At 48.4% G+C, this 21,522-nt stretch overlaps 1 long non-coding RNA gene across 1 annotated transcript in view; it reads right to left on the reverse strand.

The window, feature by feature from the left end:
* Positions 1-11,795, reverse strand: part of LOC136790427 (uncharacterized) — a 276,363-nt gene extending 264,568 nt beyond the window's left edge. Inside the window, exon 1 of the long non-coding RNA XR_010830321.1 lies at positions 5,429-11,795. This is a non-coding gene — a long non-coding RNA (uncharacterized lncRNA). The remainder of the gene's footprint in view (positions 1-5,428) is intronic.
* Positions 11,796-21,522: the final 9,727 nt, after the last annotated feature.

Genomic DNA, 21,522 nt, shown 5'->3' on the forward strand with positions numbered 1-21,522 from the left:
TCCATGGCAGTTTTGCTGTCAACATCAATGAGGACAAGATTTTATCCAGTGTGCTTAATTTATGAGATTAATGTAAAGGATCAGGGCCCAGATTGTTCTTTACTCACCAAAAATGAATAATATTAAGTTTGAAGTAATGCCAGCTAACCAAATTATATATGCAAATAAAACATGTTATGAAGGGCTGCAGCAGTGCAAGTGAAAACTATTATTCACCTTCCAGGAGAAAAGAAATAGTTTTTAAATGAACCTTTAATTTAATCCATCCCTTTAGAATATTAGCTTAAGAGAAAAACTTATTACCCTTTAGGAAATATACCCATAATGGAGGCTTACCAGGTAGCTCTCACGCAAACACTCAGAATAGATGTGGACGTACACTCTATGTTTCCATAAATGTCAGCATTTATTTCTGGGAAACGTTGTCCCTTGCTTTGTCTCTGTCAGTGGTATCCCCTCAGACCAATAAATCTCTGCTGGACTCCATGCCTTCTTATTACTCTCATTAGATTAGAAATGATTATAAGTGACCGCTACATAGATGCACTGGATAGAGTTCGACTGCTCCCCATGGGACTTCAGCCCCCCCGGGAGAGATTTCCCTGCTCTCAAGAGGTGCGGTCTCTCCAGGGGAATCAGGGAAATGCAGGCTCTGCCCCTAGTCTCCAGTCAAAGTGACCACTGAGCATTTGTTAATGAGGAGCTGTCACGTAGCCAGGAGGACCACCTTAACATCTTATGTGGCTTTGCTACATCTGCCCATCCAGTTTATGTGCATTGACCACACATAATAATCATAAAGATAGGAGGTCAGGATAACTTAACGTGTTTTTCTTCAGCATGCCCCTAGGAGGCATGGGAGAATCATCATGCCCATTTCTCAGGTGAGAAACAGTCTGCGTGTACCAATATGGGCATATAAGCAGGCCTTTAGCTACAAGTATGGCAAACGGTGACAAAAAGGTGGGATGATGGGAAGAAAATATTATGATAAAAAAAAAGAAGGGACTCAATTTAAATAGTGGACTGATGGTGATGATGGGAATGTACAAACTGCCTGTTCTTTCCCCAGGAGTGAGTTGTCGCTGGGTTGCACCAGGTATGAAGTCACCCTGGTTTAAGGTCCCTTTGAACCAAGGCTGAGGGCTGAAGGGGAGCAAGAGGCAGAGATGAAAACAGGAACAATTCAGCAGGAATGCAGAGAAGGGCCTTTAGCTAAAGGCAACAACAACAACAACAAGGGAACAGAACCCACTGGTCACGAACTCCAGTGCCCCTGAACGAAATCCCATCCCTACCTCAGGACCCTGAGAAATCCAGCTATGAAAAAGAAGCCGTGGCAACACGCAGCAGTCAGAGTCACTGAACTTTTCTTTCACTGACCACAAGCACAAAACACTCAAGGGAATCCAAGGAAAATGTATCTTGTGCTGCTGGTGAAAAATAAATAATTGTTCTATGGCAAAGAAGTAACCTGGAAACAAAGGAGAGACTTTTTAGCCACTGTGGTAACTGAGCCCAAACAGCAATTTCAGTGAAATGTCTGGGAACCCTGCCTCATTGCAAGTAACAATACGCTCAGTGCTCCTGAAGCTGTTCTCAAAACATGCTCTAACAATGATGCATTTGCACTCCTTCAAATTTGTGCTGAAGACAGTTAATTCATATAGATGGAGGAGGCTTGCCCTTGGAACTTGGCCTGGAAGGTATTCTTAGCCTCAGCAAGAAAAGCACTGTTCATTTTGCATAGCAAAGCCTAAGAGGGCATGAGAAACCCAGGGATGCACCAGTGACCTACTTGGGTTTTCTGTTCACTTAAGGCCACCTCAAACTTCAAATTGAGTCATTTCTCCTCTTCCAAGAAGTCATTCCCAAAGCCCCATAAGGGCATGAAACCCAACACACTACCTTTTCCAACGAGCCGCTGCACAAATCAAGAAGTCAGCAATGAAGGAACGAGCTTCAGGTCAAACCTTCCCAGGACCAGTGGTGACTAAGGCCAGGCCTTGCACAATGCGTGGCCTTCCACGGGGAAGTGGCCCTCCCACCCCAAGACCCTTTCACCTCCACTAAAGCTCAGAGGCAGAAAGAACCTGCCCCCAGAGCCAGCCAAACCGGCTCACTCCTTCCCACAGCGTGGAGCACTTCCCACAACACGGCTCGTGTGTCCGCAGACCAGTGGCTGGTTTGTCTTCTGAGCAGCAGGAGGTCTCTCTCACCTAGGTCGCTGCTACCCTGAGAGCTGGTGTTGACACAAATGTGGAAGACATCAATGGGCAGTGATCCCTCTCACCTTTCAACCTCTGTGGTGGCTTGCTCGGCTGAATAACCTGCTTCAGTCTGAGCTCAAGCATGAAGTGAGTCACCAAGTAGCTTCACTGCAGCTAGCTGCTTCTACATGCTGCCTTGAAACCCTTCTTAAGCACATAAAACCCCCCAGACATGAACTTTTTTTTTCTTTATAAGCAGTACTTTAAATGTTGGAGTGTGCCCCCGGGGTTGGCAGCCCACCTTGTATTACAGAGAGAGTTCAGGGTAAATCCCTAGCACTCTCTGATCCTGGATGCCAAAAGGAGGGCCAAACACTTCAAAGTGAAGTGGGAAATAGCCACAAGGCATCCCAGGGTACTGCAGCACAGAAATTGTCACGAGAAGCCCCAGCAGACTCTCAGGGGGTGCAGCACCATGGTTGTGGTGTGGCAGCTCTCACATGGGCCAGCCTCTGCTGCCAAGGCCCACCCCGTCCAAGGGCGGCACAGTCCTGTCTGCTGGGGACCCACCTCCGCACAGGACTGCTCCTGCTGTCTGCCAAGGCATGAGCAGTGGGCCCTACGCCTGTGGTGACTCCCAGAGGGCACAGACTTGATGCCTTAAGAAGAAAACCACCAGAAGTGGGAGCTCAGCTGACCTCATGTCCATCCCAAGCAAGAGCCCTGTGGCCTGCTCAGTAGTGACCGGAAAATGTGGGAACCTTCTCGTCCACCTTCCCCCACTCCAATCTAGCATGAATCATACCAAAAGGCAGAAGAAGTTGAAGCCAGTTAGCTTTTTCCCCCCCTCATTCACTCACCCACCCGTCCCTCTGCAGATGGGAAGCAGAGTCTCTGAAACGCCCAGAGTGCTGACACTCGGGTTGTCCAGCCTGGTTGGAAGATGAAGGTCCTGATGCAGGTGGCATGAAGTCTGCTCTTGTGAGAGCACATTTTGTAAGTGCGGAGAGCTCAAGACATGGTTTCAGTTTGGCAGCTCCCCTCCAAACTGCCTACTGTTTCTTTGGCACAACAGTGAGCTGGGACATGTCCCAGCTGGGGTCAGGGATCAGTTCTCCTCAACATGAGGCTCCGGAAACAAAGCGACAGAGACTGGAAGCTGCTTAAGGCCTCCTCCGAAAATCATTGAAAGTGTGGGGAAAAAAGCAAAACACAAAAAACAACCACCACACACCACAGCTCATTGAAAATAGAAAATACAAGCCAAAGTATGTTTCTTAGCATTTCCATACTCAGTACAGTGCAATACACTTTCTGCAAGTGCATTTTAACAACATCTCTGTTGTTCCTGCCTTGTGCCCACTCTATCTTGCATTTAACTTTCCACAGCAGCCCATACTCAGCTCCTGGCACAATAAAACAAATAGCTTTCTTGCGTTGCTTCCTTTTTATTTGTGCACATCGTTAAAATTAAACACATGATGTTGCAATGACAATGGAATTGATGGCTTAATGGGATGAATTTTAATTTAAGTAATATTTCCATTAATCTAAAAGCTCTCCCTTAAAAGTCTGTAGAATTTATTTATTGGAAAAATTCCAGCATAATTCTAGTGAAAATTCTCCTCTGAATGATATGTCAGACTTTTAAGGCTCTCTTTGGCAGGTTTTCTTTTTGCCTTTGAATGCTACTGACATAAGAATACATTTCTCACAAGTCTTCTGTGTAATGAAGGAAAAAAAGAAAAAAGGACTGCTGCAGAAACCACGGTAGGTACAAAATGCCACAGCCCCAGATCTGTCCCCTTGGCTGGAGAATCACATCCCAGATTTGTTACTGGTTTATTTTAGGTTATGGAAAATGCAGAGGATTAAAAAGGCAGAAGGAAGCAGATGCCGTGCAGACAGAGGCAGATAAAAGCCAATCTCCATCCGAGAGCACAGAGGCACTGCACCCAGCACAAGAATGTGTTTTGAGGCGAAGCTGAGCTGTGGCAGCTGGGGCAGGGAGGTGCAGCTGCCTCAGAGCAGGCGGCATTCCCACCCCCAGAAAACAGCAAAATCCACCGTGCAAACCAAATAAAAGCCAGCCCATGTTTGTGCTCACCGCCTGCAGAACAGATGGGTGGTCAGAAACCCACCACAGAAAGGGGACAGGGGCAGAGCTGTCACAAAACCCAGCCCCAGAGAAGGGCTGCTTTGAGGTTTGCCCCTCTCCAGCTCCACACAAAAGGCACATTTTGCCTCATCTAAGTGTGCATTCTCAAGGGCACATGCATGCATGCCTTCACATGTCTTTCTGTAAGAGGCAAAACCCAGACTCTCTGTCCAGACTGCTCCTTCTGGGGAGAAGAGGAAGGACCAGTGGTGTGTGATGGCTGGCATCACATCGCTTCATGCCTGCTGGAAGACACGCACAGTTCCCAGCAGTGACCACAGTGAAAAGCACACAGCAGCACTCCTGGGAGCACAGCCCCCTGGTTTGGATGCCACGGCTCAGTCCAGCCATACTTATCCAGCCTTCCCCAGCCTGGAAATGGGGCAGCTGCATGGACATGGGACTCTACAGGGGCATAAGGATGCTCCCCTCTCTCCTAAATGTCAGCAGGCTCCCTGCCAGACATCCAGAGCAGGCATCGTGCATCAGCACAGGCAAGGATGTCCTGCTCAGGCAGACCTGCTGGGCTGCCCTCCTCCCATGCCATCCCCCAAATCAGCCAGCCAGGAGGCACAGATGGGGCTTCACATGCCAGAAGAGAGGCGCAGCAGCCCAGCACCACGCCAGTGCAGCCACATATTCCACCCTGCTGCAGCTGCTCTAAGGAACTTGGATGCAAGCCAGGCACACAGAGGCGCCATCAAATCTGCACAGGTGGATGTCCCCAGGTCCTCGCCTCCCTGGGCTGCGAGGGGCTAGATCCACAGCAGCTCTGAGTGCCAGACAGGGCCCTGCAGACCCTGAAGGCATCCAAAGCAGGGCTGGCGGGCAGCACTGCTCTCCTTCTTCGCCACTGCAGACCACGAGTCAGGTCTGGTCCAGGACGCAGCACCTCGCTCCCTTCCTCTCACCACCCACCACCAAACCACCCTTATCGAACAACCCTGCACTGAACCTCAGCCCACAGCCTGCTCATCTTCATTTTGGATATTTTGTCAATAGGAGCTCAGAAATGAACCATGTGAAGCAGAAACACCCCAGCACTGCAGAAGCCACTTACATTTTGGAAGAGCTTCCATCCCACAAGAGCTGGTCTCCACACGTGGGTGGTACCTCAGAAATGGGCTTGCTTCTTGAGTATGGGAGGTGGACCTGCTCCAGCAGCTGGTTTCTGGCAGCCAGACTTCCCACCCTTTTCTCTGTCCCTACATGACTACCTGGCTCAGCAGTGGGAATGCAGCATCCCCAGCAATTCAGTATGGGGCCAAAGAAAATCCACTTCTCTTTGCCAACAGGAGATTTCTTCTGGAAGATGACACTGATCCCATAGTTTCATGGTGATCACACACAGGTGTGAGAGGAAGAGAATACATTTCCTTTGAACTGCAGCCCTTTCAAGGTTTGTCTTTCTCCACAATCGGGGAGAGACAAGAAGTGCAGCCTTTGTGTGTGGCCTGAGCCTGCTCAGCATCTCCCACTCCTCATCGCTCAGCTGTGCCTCAAGTCTGCAATGCCTCTAGCCATAGCTCTTTCTTTCTCCTCTTCCCCCACCCCGTTCCTCTTTGCATAGGCCAACTTTGTGATGCCTCCAAAGGAAAAGAGTAATTAATACATTAATATTAATTCCTGCCTGGACAATAAAAAATGCTCCCAGTGTGCTCCACCCAAAGGGCTAAGTAAATCAACTTACTTTCTCCTACACCCAGCATCCTAATGCCGAACACCTCTCTGCTGTCTTGAGCTGGGAGACACATCATTGAGATGCAGCCATGCCGAGTACCTGATAACGAATGCATTAAAGGAAGCTTATTCGTAATCTTTCACTTAGTGGTCACAAGGCCTCTGAAGACAGATGAGGATTTTGCTTTCATTTATCTTATTCTTCTCTTCCACACAGCTTCCTCTTCTCTTGCCTGCCCATGCCCACTCTTAGTTTCAGCCGTGGCCTGGTGGATTGGGCTCTGGGCTGATGGGCAGCTGTTACAAGTGAGGAGCCAATTCACGCTCCTGCATTGGGCCTGCTGGGAGGCTCAGCCTAGTCCAATGAAGCACTCAGCAGCTCGTTTTGCCCACCAGCAACATGGAGAGCAGATATGCTTATGTACTTTGGGAAAGACATTATTTTCACTTAATATACCTAAGAATTGCATGAGTATCATTAAACTGGAAATATAAAGTGAGACAGTATGCCCATGGAGTGCTTTGCACAACCACCCACAGCTCCAGGAGAGCCATCTAAGATCTGCATCTTCCGGGGCTGAACTAAAAAAAGCAGCATCAAGATGGCATCTGGAGGAGCCCATTCATCTCCTTCCCAGCGGGGCGTTAAGCAGATAGACTAACAGCACTTGACAGTGGGAGAGTTAATGGGTGCGTGCATTAACCTACATATGCATGTTTAAGGCAGGAGAGTTATGCAGAAATCAAATGGGTTAAATTTCCAGTCCTTCTGTTCCGGAGATCATAAAACCACCTCTAAGAGCTCCAGTTGTGTCTTGAGATGGCAATAAAGAAACTTCTTGATCACTTCTTTTTACTTCAGACCCATGAGTGCAAACCTGCACATGTGTCTGCACAGGCATGTGTCCGTGTATGCCACTTGAATCCCTTTTTTTTTTTAATTTCTCCCTACTACCTACATAGACATAAATCTATTAAACACATGATAATAGAGGTGTTTTGTTTTGTTTTGTTTTTACTTGAAAATTTTAAAATCTACAAGTACCCCTACTGTGTTCACTGGCCCAGGCAAGAGTCAGCAGGCTGGTCACCGTGGCTTGGCATGAGCCCAGCAACAGCCACCTAATAGATTTGTGCTGTAGCACCAAAGGGTTACGGTGGAATTTTATCTCCTCAGCACAAGCAATAGACACTCACGTTGGGCTTAGCAGCAGATGCAGAGCCTCAAAGTAAATATTTCATGCTAAACAAGAAAGCTGTGTAAACACTGAGTACAGATATATAATTGATGATGGATGCACTTGGGACCGGATCAAGATCTCGAGCACTTGGCTTTAGACACGGCAACCAAAGGAGCTACTTCTTCCTCCAGGTCTGACCTCCGACGCGTCCTCTAGGGCCTCCTTGTTCAGTTCAGATGTACCTAGGAGCACGAGCTGCCCTAGAAAGCTTGAGCCACGCAGGCTGGGAAGAGGGAGAGAAAACGGGAACAAAGCCAGGCTTGGTGAGTGGAAAATCTCTCCCATAAAAGCTTGCTGGACCTATAAGGATCATTGTAATGGCTTTTTGTTGTTGCAGTCACAGGGATCATTTTTTAAAACACAGAGATAACATTGGTTCATTTCTTTCATTTTGGAAAAGGGCAGTTCCTAAGCCCTTATCGTTAAGAAGTAAGAACAGTGTTACATGTTCAAACAATTTATGTCAGGATCCTGCCGTTTGTTATGGGAACAGAAAGTACAACAGCAAGTCCATTATCATCCCTCCCTGCCTATGCATGGACAGTGCAAGCAAGTGAGGAAGATTAGGGGTAAGAGCAATGGAGCCTGCAAAGTCAGTGACAAATACTCAGTACCTGGAACCCACTCTGAAGCTTCCCACACTGAAGTGAGACTTTGATTTGGTCAGTGGCCAGGCAAGGACCCACCGATCCATCTCCAGTTTACTCCAAGTCCCAACAAACAGCAGCCTCTGCTCATGCCCTGGCAGCTGAGGAGCGAGTGACCCAAGGCCGCCGCAGCGCTCTCCGGGTGCCCCAGTGAGCGATGGTGGCGGGGAGTGGGTGGCAGAACGGACACGGATAAGTTACCCGCGTTGGAGGGAGTTTCTGGACACTGGCCCACGTTAGAACCTGCCAGCTTTATCTGCCTTTATACTTAAGAAATAAAATAAAATGAAATCGCAGAGCAGCAGCATTACATTCTGATCCTGCTTCCAAGCCCACGCTTCCTCCGACCTCCACTCCCCCTGTCCTCACCTCCCGCCGGCGGCTCCTCTCTCCCCGCCTCCCCTCGCTCCTCTCCTCTTTCTGCAGACAACACGTCCGTGCTGCCGCGAGCCCGCTGCCGCCGACAGACCATTTCTCATCATCAAGCCCTCCTGGCTGCGCAGCCAGCCAGGCCCACCACGTGAGCAGCTGCGAGCTGAAGGGGTTTGAAGAGAAGGCACTTGGCACCAACGCTGCGCCGCGGCGCGTGCTTGTGACCTTGCCACCTCAGTGACCTGTCAGGGACATGTCCGGCAGGGCCTAGTTTTGGGGCGATTTCCAAGGGAAAGCACCCATAAGTGGGTTACCGTAGCTGTTTGGCCTAATTGTGACTGTGCTCTCCTCAGCAGCCCCAGCACCTACGGAGCCTTCCCCCGACTTTGAATGGGAAACAGATTCATGGCCTCTGCCGACATGATTCATTCTGCCGGAAATTTGAGAGCGAGCTGCTTGTAAAAGTCCGTGTAAAACAACAAAAGAAAAATGGCAGAGGGATAGGGCCGCTAGATATTGACAGTTACAGATGTCTTTATCTGCCTAAAACAGAAGAGCTGCATGAGATACTCAAGCCACCTGCAGCAGCAACAGGGAAAGAAAAAAAAAATTAAAAGAGGCAGAGCTGAAGGATGAATGGACCCCTAGGCTTGGAGAAACCTGTCTGTGCCTACACCTGAGCTGAACCAAGGCCTGCAAGTTCGTGCAGCCACCCCTAGGCTGAGCAGGCCTCTGGTGAGGGGCCAACGAGGACACAGCTCCAAGCCTGCAGTGCAGTGTGGACACCTTTGAAGAAATTAAGATGTGATAGAAAGTACCAAAGCTGTGGGAATGGCAACTTTGCTCCCTTCTGGCTCGTCTGTTGGAGCCTCAGATGTTTTGGACAGTGATCAATGGGGGGAAAAAAACAGCATTTTCCATCTGTATGTTCTGAACTGACACACTGGTATGAGCAGCTGTTTCAGCCAGGGCATCCCACTGGCATTTTCTGCCCATGAATCCATGGCTAGAGCACGATGACTCCTGCTACAGAGGCTTGGAAAATGCACCACTTTACGGAATAAAAGGTTTTGTATCAGTGAGAGAAGAATCTAAGCAATGTTCCCAGGAAACAGCGCGATTAGTATCAAAACTCTGGTGTCAGAGCACCAAGTGAAGGCTGCCAAAGAGCACAGCCAAATGCACTGAAGCAGTGAGACACCGAAGAGTTGGTGGCTGCACCTCCAGAACATTTCTGGCACCCTGACATGTAGCAGGATTCAAGGCCAGACTCCTGGAGGGTCCAAAAGCCCTAGCTCTTGGGGCTGAAAGGTACAAATCTCAAACTGAAGCTACCAAAGCTTTCTGTAACAAAAGAGACAATGCAGAAGAGGACAATAATCCCCTTATGGGAGCAAGAAGCAAATGAAGACTTTGAACCAGAGACAAAAATGTACACATGAGGACCTTGGGAATGGAGGTACTGTGAGATATGAGAACTCAGAAGAAGACACATGGTTGAACCACCTTTCCCAGATGGGTCCTGCAGAGCCACAACCCAGCAGCATGGACAGTACTAGCAACCCTGCAGATAAAGAAGAGCCTAACTTTAGCAGTGCTGAGCTCCTAGCAGGTTCCCACTGAAAATTCAGTCTGTATTTCAGTCCTCAATAAGTGCCTAAAATACTCATCTTAAGCAGATACTCATCTTAAGCAGCTCTTCCAAGCACAGTGGGCCCAGATAACTCCTTCTGAAGGAGGCCTTTATATTGGAGGCTGTGGCTTTAATTGCATGGCACAGCTTAGGAAGGGCCCTTGCTCTACCAGACAGCATGCCCCACTGCCCCCACACAGCCCTCTCAGTCACCATCCAAGGCCCATGTATTTCTACAGGTCCAAAGCATACAAAAGTGGAGCAGAAGAGAAAAACAGCAATGCTTTTTTTCTGCAGACCCAGAAAATTCTGGAGGGCTGGGGGTGGGAGGAGGGATTCACTGGTTCTGTGCTGTTAAAACACTTGCAGGCCTTTTGCTTTGCTCTCGTAATGTAAATCTATCTGTAAGGAACATGTTCATGAGAGGTCACACATTGCTGTCAGGAGCCATGTTAGCTCACCCCGACTATAAGCCAGGGCAGAGAGCACTCCTGCCCCAACAGGTATGAGAAGATGGCACCAGCCTGTCGTCACCTCAAGTGCTCACAGCTGATAGTCTCTGAACTGCCCCCTCAGGAGCTGCATCTCCAAGTCCATGTGCGGACACGTGCCCAGAGCCCATCCTCACGCTCAGCCTCTCCTAAGCCTGTAAGCACGGTCCCTGCACACAGCAGCCTCTCCTGTCACGTCTTTACTCCCCTTTACACTCTTTACTGCCCTGACACCGCAGGAATCACTCGGACACCGCTGAGGGCAGTGGGTGGCTGTGCCCTTTTTTCTCCCAGGTGCTACTCACACCAAAGATGGGGAATCCCTCCATGGCTCACTGTTCTGGCTCTCAACCCAGACCTCCTCTCCCTTTCTAGTTCACAGTCCCCATGGATGGCAGATCTCTGACCACAGGGACACAAACATATCAGCTAGTTCAGTGCCCTGACAGCACTGAGCAGCAAACACAGAAACTTTGGCACTGTTCCTGTGGACAAGAATGCAGTTCTCCTATATCTCTTAGCACCTTCTGACCCCAAATCCCTCATGCAGAACTTAATGTACATAATTCTAAATTCTGGAAAGGCAGATCAGCATACTTTGGCAGAAAGGTGTCAGAAGCATCATGAAGGTGCCTGTCTTACAATTCCCTGTAATTCCCCACTTGCTGTAACTGACTCCTGTAACTGAATGGATGGGAACATCGGCAGAATTTTCTATTGCTTGTGGCTATAGAAAACAAAATACTTAAAATTTAACCCGAGTGACTTCAGAGGATTCAAAAACGTAGAACCAATAAAATGCATGGCAGAGAACACATTTGTTTGGCATTTTCATGAACATTATTTCAGCTAGTCTTCCAGTGTAAGGGATGGTGAGATCTGACTCATGATTTTGAAACATTTGGGAATGGCAGCAAAAGATATCCCATGTGTGTTTGTACCTTGCTGCCTCTTTAATAACGCTCATCAAGAGGTGTGTCAGTGCTCTTGTGGATAAAGCACCTGGACAAGAGATGTACAATGGAGTTGTGGTGTGTACTATGTTTTGTAGAGTAGGATGCTGTTTCTCTGACGGGCAGACCTGAACAGGCAGGTTTGTCTCCTTTTGTCCTTGTAATTTCCTGAGATTCTGTGATGTCAGATGAAGTTTATGGATAAACACAAAGAAAATAATACAATATCCAGTATATTCTTGCATCCACCACACAGCAGAGCTGTAAATATGTGGGATTTATTTCTGCAAGGTTCACCTTCACCTCTCTGTTCTAGTCAGCAGCATCCTTTTGCACAGTTCGGGTCAATTTCCATACTGAGTGAGCGAGTTCACGAAATGAACAGATTATGATACAAGTTATTCTTCAAGTCACTAGAATCCCTACTTACTGTTCCTCTGTTTCCAAACAGTCATGGGACATGTAGACGGGCAAACCTACAACAGAAAAAACAAGAAAAAACTCATGCACATGTATTATAACAGCAAGACTGTCTATAAAATGAAAGCTTCCTCCTTGCTTTTCCTAAAACAAAGCAACAAACGTATTTGAAATCATGAGCACATAAAAAAGGGTTTGTATCTATTATCATAGCAAGCAGGATGCAGCACATACTACTGAAAGGTTCACAACTACTCAGCTCTACAGGGGTTTCTGTCAGAAACACTGCAAAAACAAACAGGGAGCTCTACAAATCCGGGGTGGTTTGCTGTGTCTCAGTCTTATTATCCAAGTTAATGATCCTGCCGTGTGACAGCTGCACCCCCATGCCAGCCGGCTCTCCAGCAGTGCTGCTGAGCACCCGTGGAGCTGAGTCAGGCTCCATGGGGCTGCGGCAGGCAGCGGGGCAGGTGCCCTTGCTTGCTTGGGGAGCTCTGGCTAGGGCAGAGAAGGTTTGTGAAGAAGGTTAGGTGTGAGGAGCACTGGGAAGGGCAGATCTTCCCTTTCGGCCCTTCCTGGCAGGAGCATCCCACCCTGTGTCTCCCCTACATCCCTTGACAGCTCTACCTGGCTTGGCTTTTCAGGGCTGTAGGATGGGCAAAGCAAATGATGAGGGCATCACCCATTTTCCCATCTCCTTCCTGGCTCCTGTGCCTGACAGCTGAGCGGGAGAGTCAAGACGAGCTCACAGCCGGAGCACAGGACCTGGGTGCAGCAGACGAGCTCAGGACAAGACGTGGCTTGCCACTGCTTTCAGTGTGTGCCCATGTTGCACAGGTTCAACAAAATCACAGCAGCATAAGGCTAGTGTCGTGCTGCAATGAATCAGACCACTGATACCCATGTGAAAGTTTCAGAGCATCTTGTACACATTTCTTCTCTGTAAGGGCTGCAGCTAAGAAAGGCTGTTCTGCATGAGATTCGGAGAGGCTCAGTCCTCTGATTCTCTAAAGAATACCCAAAAGCAGAAAGCGACACCAGGATTGCACTGGTATACTGGCTGATGGGTACAAAATCTTCTGACAAGTCGTTTGCTAGGCCCTGATTGGAAAATATCTTTAATTAAAACACCACATCAGAATCCTGAACCAATTTCATCCCAGCTCCGCTAAGTGCTTTGTACAAAACATTAACTCTAAAATCTCATTACACATTAGCAATCCCTGTGACAAACATAAATGATAATTTAGCTCTAATGCATTCTGGAGCAAGCCATTTTTAAGAGGCGCATGATATCAGCTTGCTAGGAGAAGAGCTGAATTTATCTGTCTCTTTATTTTTTAAACAAATGGCCGTAGCTGGTTCAGCAATGGGCTATACAAATCATTGCAGTGCGCAGCTTTGACAGTGCACAGCAGCTGTTTAGCCAGAACCTGACACTCCTGCCTGGGCTGGGTTTTGAAATCCCACCAGCAGCGCCGAGTTCCCAGGTCTTTAAGCAGTCAGGGAAGGGAAAAGGCAATAGGGAAGGTGGGGATGTTTGTTGATTTTACAGGACAGCGGGGAGGGAGAATTATCTGGAGGTCCCTGGTAATCTGAGCTTGCTGGAAACCACAGGCAGAGTCAGGGAGGGGGGGCCAGGCAGGGGGCTGACTGCCTACAGTCATTTCAGCTGGTTTCACAGGCAGAGAGAGCAGAAAAAAGGCAAGGTGTACAGCAGCGTGGGGATCCCTAACACTGGTGGAAATTCTGCCCTGCTCACCGCCGCAAAACCCAGCCAAGACATCAGAGGACACTGCAGAGGATAATATTTATGTTAAGAACAAGAAATGTCTTAACAGCACTTCTAGGCTGGCAGAACTAATATCATTTGCATTGTTTATTGTCAGAAAGATGTTAGATATCCCTTCTTCGATTAACAGCAACACCCTCAATCTCTCCCCACTCTTGAAGTGACCTTTCTAAACTCCACAGGCTTTCTGAATCCCAGCTGCACCTGGATCAATTTTTCTGTGCGTGCAAGAGGGCATATGGACATTTAACTTTGTGAAATGAGAAAATTATGGCTATTTAATATGGGATTACGAAGTACATATATGAAAAATATCACACGTGGATTTTAAGCCAGGCAAAACCCAACCAGCCAACCTTCCCACACATTTCCTCCAGTATCACCTGCTAGATTTGACCTTTGTCCTGAAATCTAGGGCTGGAACCAGGCTTTGTGCTGGCTAACGTGAAGTCACTGAAGTTTTCAGTGAAGGGGGGGGGTTTCCCTCCTCTGCTGTTTTCTGGCTGCACACGATATCAGCCAGAATATTTGTGGTCAAATTTTGTTTGGCGGAGGTGGGAAGAGAGACATTGCTTGCATTCATTTGACCTGAACGCTGAAACAGAAACATAGCCCTGTGGCTTTATGCACGTGGCAGCATTTCCAGGGGAGAGAGGGCCAAGACAGAGCCTTGCATCTGGACAGAATAAGGAAAAAAAAAAAAAAAGAGAGAGAAAAAAAAAAAACTTGACTATGCCAATACCCTTCTCTTTCCCATAGAAATGCTTGAACATATGTATGTTTGTTCCAGGAAGGAACAAGACTCCTTAAACTCAGCAGAACATGGGTGCAATCTTCACCAGCTCTCCTTTCAGCAGCCACGGTGCTTTAACTCCGCCGCACAGAACTCACGAGGTATTTACCACCGGCTTCAGTGGGGATCAAGGTAGGTTAGTTCCAACCGCTTTGAAACTCCTTTCTTTGTACTCCTTTCTTTGTATGTCACAAGAAGCAAAATTACTACGTTAGACTAAAAGAACGGCTTCATTTTTCCTTCCAGATGAAGTGCCCCAGAGCTCCGCAGCAGGTGGGAAGCCTGGAAGTCTCCATGTAGCGATCCACTAAGTACACATAGCTTTACTGACATCTCCGTTCCAAAACATCTAAAAACTATCACACAGACCAGATAATAAATCTCTTCTTGCGAATCAGGAAATAATGAGAAACCCCATGAGAGACTTTTGTGAAAAGGCAATGAACCTTTCTGTAGGGAGGCCAACTGCATTCACATGGCGGGGGGGATCTGGTTACCTCAAGCATAACAGTTCCTCAATTTTAACTGCTTGAGGGTGGCAGCTTGGGATGGCAACTCTCTCTCTCTCTTAGTCTGCAGTGAAGACCAATGTCCCCAAATCATTCAGCTTCATTCATCATTCTTCGGGGAGACCTTTCCTTCCAGGATTCTGCTTTTCTGCCCTGGCCACTCAATGGACCCACCAGTTCTCTCAAAAGCTTCTTTGACTCATATTTTCTGGTTATCTACTCTTACCTCTTCAACTGTTAGGTCTTGCAACATTCAAAGAGGGGAGGTGACTGACATTTTACTGCTGTAGTTAATTTTCCTTTCTCTTAGCTTTGCTCAGCTTGTATTCCTCTTTTCTGAAATAGATAGAAGATGGGCTTAAACAGGGTGTTGAACTTTGCCACTTTTATTATGTTGTGGTTTTTTTTCCTCCTCGCCTTGCTGCTTAGTGCTGCAAATGCATCCTCTGCTTTACATTCAGACCAGACCACTTGGAGCCTTTCTGGTGAACGCACAGATCTTCATTTCTTCACTTACAATAAAGCTTTTCTGAATTACTTGCTTTCTTCTGGAGGATTTGTCTTCCAAGCCACCCTGTCACGCTTCTGGATCTCAGCATAATTTCCCTTCCTCTCCCCTCACCACGCTTGCCTCAGATACTGAATACTTATATTGCATTCTTTAAAAAAAACTTATTTAGTACAATTTTCAGTAAGAAGCAGTATGACATGAAGGTAACTCTGCTGCCGTCCCTGCACCAATATTAGGCAGCTGCACTGTTTCTATCTTCTGAGTTGAGACCAGTGCATCACGTTTCAAACTCCGTTAAGGCAAAAACCACTACACGTTGCCCGTGCAAGGGGTGGGAGTAATTTGGGCTAATACTGTGCGTTCCTCCTCTGCAAATGGAGCTGTGCTTACATTCGTGTTTGGCAGTGAAGATCAGCATTATAGAGTCATGTCTCATTAGCAGGGTGAAGAACTGGACAATGCTGTTTTGTAATTTTACATCCTTCTGCCTCACTGCTGCTAATTTGTACCCTGACCTGGGTCCATGTAACTCCACTCATAACGTGATCCTTCTGTGGTATATCCGACAAAGAGTCACGAAGGCCTTTGAGCACACTTGGCCTGCTTCACATCTCTGCCCACATCACCACACCTGCCCGGCCCTAACCACCCTTGTGCAAAGGTTGCAACTCAGCCAAGTTAGCTTAACAAAAAATGGGGTTCAACTTGCACTGCTGCATAGTTCAGCTCGTCCCTGCAGAAAGTCAGTCGGTATACTTCATGCCAATTACATGTTCAAAAACTACTCTCTATCCACATCAAGAGGAATTCCCTTCTCAACACCACTCCATCAGAAAAAAATGAGCTTTGCTCTCCATGGAATACGCTGCATCGCTCCAAACATAGTCTGATACTTCTTCAGCTTGTTTAAGGAATATACAGCTACCTGCCGGAGAGAAACACTATATATACAGGTAGTAAGCATGCCAGAGCAAGGCAGGAGGCACACCAGTTCATAAAAGGCAACAGGGTGCAAAGCAGCAGCAGGAGGGGAAGGGGAAAATAGAGCAAGATGGGAAGCTTGGGGAATGGGAGGCAACGGCTGTGGTGAAGGACGAGAGCGTACGCTCTCAGACACCGTGGGTCAGATACTCCTGGATGTGAATCAGTCGGATGGGAGGGTCAAACACAAATAAGCCCACATTTGTGAGCGATGAGGTAAGTCTCCACTGACAGCGCTACTGCAAGGATTGCACAAGGACTATTTCAGACCTGCAGCTCTCCGTGCCGCTGGCTGTGGCTCACCTGCAGCCTCCTTGCAGCAGCAGAACGGCTCCCCAGGGCGCTTGCTGCCCTCTCCCAGCAAGGTCCCCGACGCCGTGTGGGTTGGCTTCCACAGACTTCTTCTCTGGCCGTGCCCACACCGGGGCCTGCTTCTCCACATCGCCCGTGTGGAAAACACCAGCCTTGGGATGTCTGCTCTTGGTTCTTCTGTCTGCCCCTTTGCTTGCTCAGATGCTGTTCCCTGCCAGCAACAATTCTGGAGGGATTTCCTGGTGGGACACCCACCAGAGCCTCTGGAAGTGGCTGGGAGGTGAGGAGCAGGAAGCAGTGGCACTGTATTTGCCCTTACACAGAGCAGTGCCCCGTTCAGGAGGGACCTGCTGGGGCCGTCTTCCAACCCTGCAGCCCCTGTGATTTCGGTGGCACCCCCTGCACAGCCTCCTGCTGCTGGCTCTGCTGTGGAGAAGAAACTCCCCGCCGCGTCCCACCGGCTGTGCCCAGGCTGCTCCCATCCCAAGGAGCGGCTGCCCCGGCTCGTGCGGGTGGTCAGGCTGCCCTCCTCCTGGGTGCCTGCAATCGCAGGGACCCGTGGCTGCCTGCAGAGCTGCCACCCGTGCCTGCTGGTGTCAGGGCTCCCCCAGGAAAGCCCCTTGCTGTGATGTGGACCCAGTCAGGGATGCTGGGATAAAGGCACCGCAGGCTTTGCTGCAGGCGAGGCCTCTCAGAGCACAAAGCAAGGCCCTACAGGAGAGGCTGGCCTGCAGGGGAGCAGCCGGGGTGGCCCAGAGGTCCTGTGGGCAAGTCCCACAAAGGGTCTTGCTTCAGTATCGCCCTACACAGCACATTAAGGCAGAGCCACGACCACCCGAACAAATGCAGCATGGCTGCATGGGCTGGGAGGATGACAAACACAAGGAGGAGGATCGGGGTGCTTAGCTGGTACTGGTGGGATCAGAAGCAGTGCTTCTTTCACATAGGTTTCGCTTAGCATAAAGGCTCCTCTGATGTTTCATGACCATCAAAGGCTTTGAAATTCACAGGAATTTCAAGGAAGGCAGAAGTTCATCTGAAATGAGAGAAAGATTATATTTTCCCTCCCACTGTATTTCCAGCTTCCCGAGAATTTTCCTTTGAAGGTTTCACTGCTCCCAGAAATGTCTTTATGATGTTTCTCAAGTTATTTCCCGTACAGGAACATCACTGCATAGCACAAGCAAACAGCAGAGGTTCAGAAAGCAAAGCATGGGGTTAAGAAGTGGAGCTGTTGGTGAGCTTTGGCTTCTAAAAAAAACACCAAAACATCCTGTGACATAGTAGCACAGTTAGGAGGCAAGCATACCAGATTTTTCATTTTGGAGAGATGATTTCCAAGGGGTGAGTTTGACAGAGCAGCATCTTACTGCCTTGTTGCTGACTAGAGGAAGAACACAGATATCTGCGCTAAGGGAGAAGTTCCAATTTTTCAAACGTTTTTCTCAAGTCTGGGTATGGGCAACTGCACCTGGGAAAGCAAGCACCAGCAGAGCTCCTGCAGTGGGGAGGAAGGGAGGGGGGTATCATGGCGAGGCATTCTGCTTTGCAGCCCGTGGAAAGGGGACTCCACGAACTGCTCTGCACTGACGTGTGGCCACCAGGGAGTAGATAAGCATGGGGCAGCCTGCAGAAACTGTGAGATGAAACTGCTCTTTTCCCTCTGATAAGAGGGAGCTGGTGTTGAACCTATTACTCAGATGATGGTGGATCTGAATTCGTTTCCCCTTGAGCAGCAGCTACAGAGACAGATTGGTTGGATTAAGTTTCATTTTCCTATGTAAAATGACTTAACTGGGTAGATAAAACTTAATATATTTGTGAAGCCTCATGTGTTTCCCTGAGACTTGATCACAATAATGTCTTATGAATGCCTTGCTGATTGTTTAACGAGTTATTTTTCTCCCTCTCAGACTGTTAATAATAAATTATAAGTATAAGGAATGTACAGACTGCTTGAAATGATTCCACTAATATGAGTTCAGCTGCACAACTCGCACTGTTTTGCCTCCTGCTACCTCCGAGCAAGTGCTTTTTCATGAGGATTTTGGGGCAGGGCAGTTCCCCCTGTTCTCGTAAGATAGGAAACCCACAGGCTCTGAAGGGCAGTGAGTATCAGGGGAGGTCAGCCTTACGAACACATGAGGTTTCAGTGGAAACCAGCTAGCTTTGTTGTTTATCAGTTTACACAGTTGTTTATCTTCCAGACTTCTGCTCATTAAAGCAGAGGCAGAAGGGGCAGAGAAGTTTCTGAGACAGCTGAGGAGGAATGGTCTCGTTTCAAGGCTATGGGACAGGTCTAGGACCTCGTTGACTACCTCGCCTGACACGAGCTTTGCGCAAGGTCCAGCATGAGTCGCCTTCCTCTCACACAGACTTTGCTGGCTCAAGGGCTTTTGTCCAGCCTAGCTAACTACACGGGGAGCCTGGGCGGGTAACAAAGAAGGGAGAATGGTGCCTCCCATTTGTCTTAGACATTTTGCCTGATCTAGAATGAGCTGCCCTTAGAGCTGCCCATGTCCTGCAGCTGACAAAGGAGGAAAGCTAGCCAAGAAGCCCAGACCAGGACTAGGGTCAGGCTCTCCACCTGTTATGCGTCTCTTTTGAAAGCTTTTAACTATAAGAGGCTTCGTGTGTGTGTATTTTTAATAGCTTTCAGCTATAAGAGCTCAAAGTTCCTAACACCTGAAACTATTTTCAATACAGCCCATAGTGGATGAAAGCACAGCTGGCTGTGGAGGCCTCATGGATCATCTCACTTGCAGGGTTAGAAGAGCAGCCTGTGCTGTAACTATAGGCATGTAAATGGATCAAACTCCACTTCCCCAGCTACTCAGCAGCATTATGCTTACAGGGGGAAACAGCAGAGAATTAAAAGAGAAAGAAGGAGAGAAAGGAGAGTAAATGAAGGATGGCAAGAAAGACACGAGGTGTTAGATGTCAGCTGCATTTATAAACTTCCATTATTAGCCTTCACTTTCATCCCCATCACATCCAAATCAAAGTGCTTTGTCTTTGGGTAGAGTGCCACGCATGCAGAGGAAGCAGCTGGAAGCACACAGCGGTGCAGCTTTCCACAAGCAGCCAGCCCAGCCCATGTCCTGCATTCAGACCAGAGGCAAACCACATTCATAACCCCGACATGCCGGTACCACGGATGGAGCATAAGGCCGGGCCAGGGCGTGGAGGACATGGCACTGAAGGGAGTGGGAGGGTGGCACACGGCCTGTGAGGTGGCAGATGAGCATTGTCGCACCTTGCAGCCCGGGCACGGGGCCCTACCTTGTGCCACCCACAGGAGTGCAAGGCCATGGGCTTCCCCGCAGGACATCCGTGCCCTCTGCCTGACTGCCACGTACCAGCCCAGCCAGGCCTGTGTGCACGGGAGGAAGTAAGAGAGGGACCTGCAGCTGAAGTCCTGGTGGTGAGGGGTAGGTAGGGTAAGAGAGGGTTATGCAAATAAAAACCAATTCTGCAGCTTTGGAGGAAAACACCAAGTATGCAAAAGAGAAATCATGGGGAACTTCCTGATTACTTGCGCTGCGTGTTTGTGGGTTCATACATACTGCACAAGGGGTTCACACATACTTCCATTAGCAAGACTTGCTTTAAAACTACTGTCCCAGAGTCCCCTCTGCCTACACCGTGGCACTGAGGCACACCAAGGCCGCAGGTTGACTTGGAGTCTCAAGTGAAGAAAGCAGGAGACGGCCAGGTCAGTGCTTTTGGTGTTGCTCTTTAGGCTGACTCACAGCTGGGTTACAAAGCCAGGTAGATGAGGATTACTCACTGCTTTTTTCAGCTGATCAGAGCTCAGCTTTTTCCAAAACCAGAGTTGGCAATTGTCATCTTTGCAAGCTAAGGAAGGGCTGCACCTGCAGGTGGACTCATTACCACTGTTCGGACACGTACAAGTCATCCTACGTGGTGAGACACCACTACGTGAGCCTGTGAGATACCACAGGCTGCAGGAGGGCCAGGAGAGATGTACTGGCTCTTCTGCTCTCATCATAGATATCTTTGTACCTTTAAAATTCAGGGTGTGCATTCCCCACATGTTGACACCCGGCTGTCAGAAATGATATGTGCTGAATGACAACTGGGTGGCAGAGGCTGAGAAAGGTTCTTCTGTTCCACTCCAAATATTACAAAGAGGGCACCTGGAGTTCCCTAGTGCCTCTTTCTCTGCTTTAATAATAGGTGCTTTAACCTTCGCTTGTCTCCTCCACCTCTCAAGTCTATACGGAACTGCCATTTTAAAAGGCACTGGTTTGGGCAGTGCATTGCTGACTTCTGCACTCGGGCAAAATTGCTCCAGAAATCAGAAACCACTGGCAGATCAATATTCAATAAACTCGTATTAAACTGTATGGTCACTATTGTCCTTGTGCCTCTCTATGTTCTTGGCAGTCACTACAAACTCTTTTAAAAATACCTACTCATGACTATACTTTCACCGCACTGACTTACTAAAATAGCTCCCATATGGCAAACACTTTCATGATTGCTTCCCTCTCTCCAGCCGCATTGCTCGTACAGCAGCTGCTCCTTTGGTTGTCAGACCATCACGGCACCACACCACTGCCCTCTCCTATGTCTGGCAGGACAATGGAAACATCATTATCTTTAGTATTTTGGATGTTAGAGAATAGGTAGAGAAAGGAAAGGAGATTTCTGCCAAAAATACATGCTACAGTTCTTAAAAAAACTTCATGCTTCAAGCATTAATTCAGCCTCTAATTATTAGGGAGAAGGGCAAGATAACCCTAGAAGTCATGGTCACTGCAGCTGCCAGATGGAAGAACTTTGGGCCTGCCTG

Source organism: Anser cygnoides, chromosome 3 (assembly GCF_040182565.1).
Source record: "Anser cygnoides isolate HZ-2024a breed goose chromosome 3, Taihu_goose_T2T_genome, whole genome shotgun sequence".
In the NCBI taxonomy this organism is placed as follows: domain Eukaryota; kingdom Metazoa; phylum Chordata; class Aves; order Anseriformes; family Anatidae; genus Anser; species Anser cygnoides.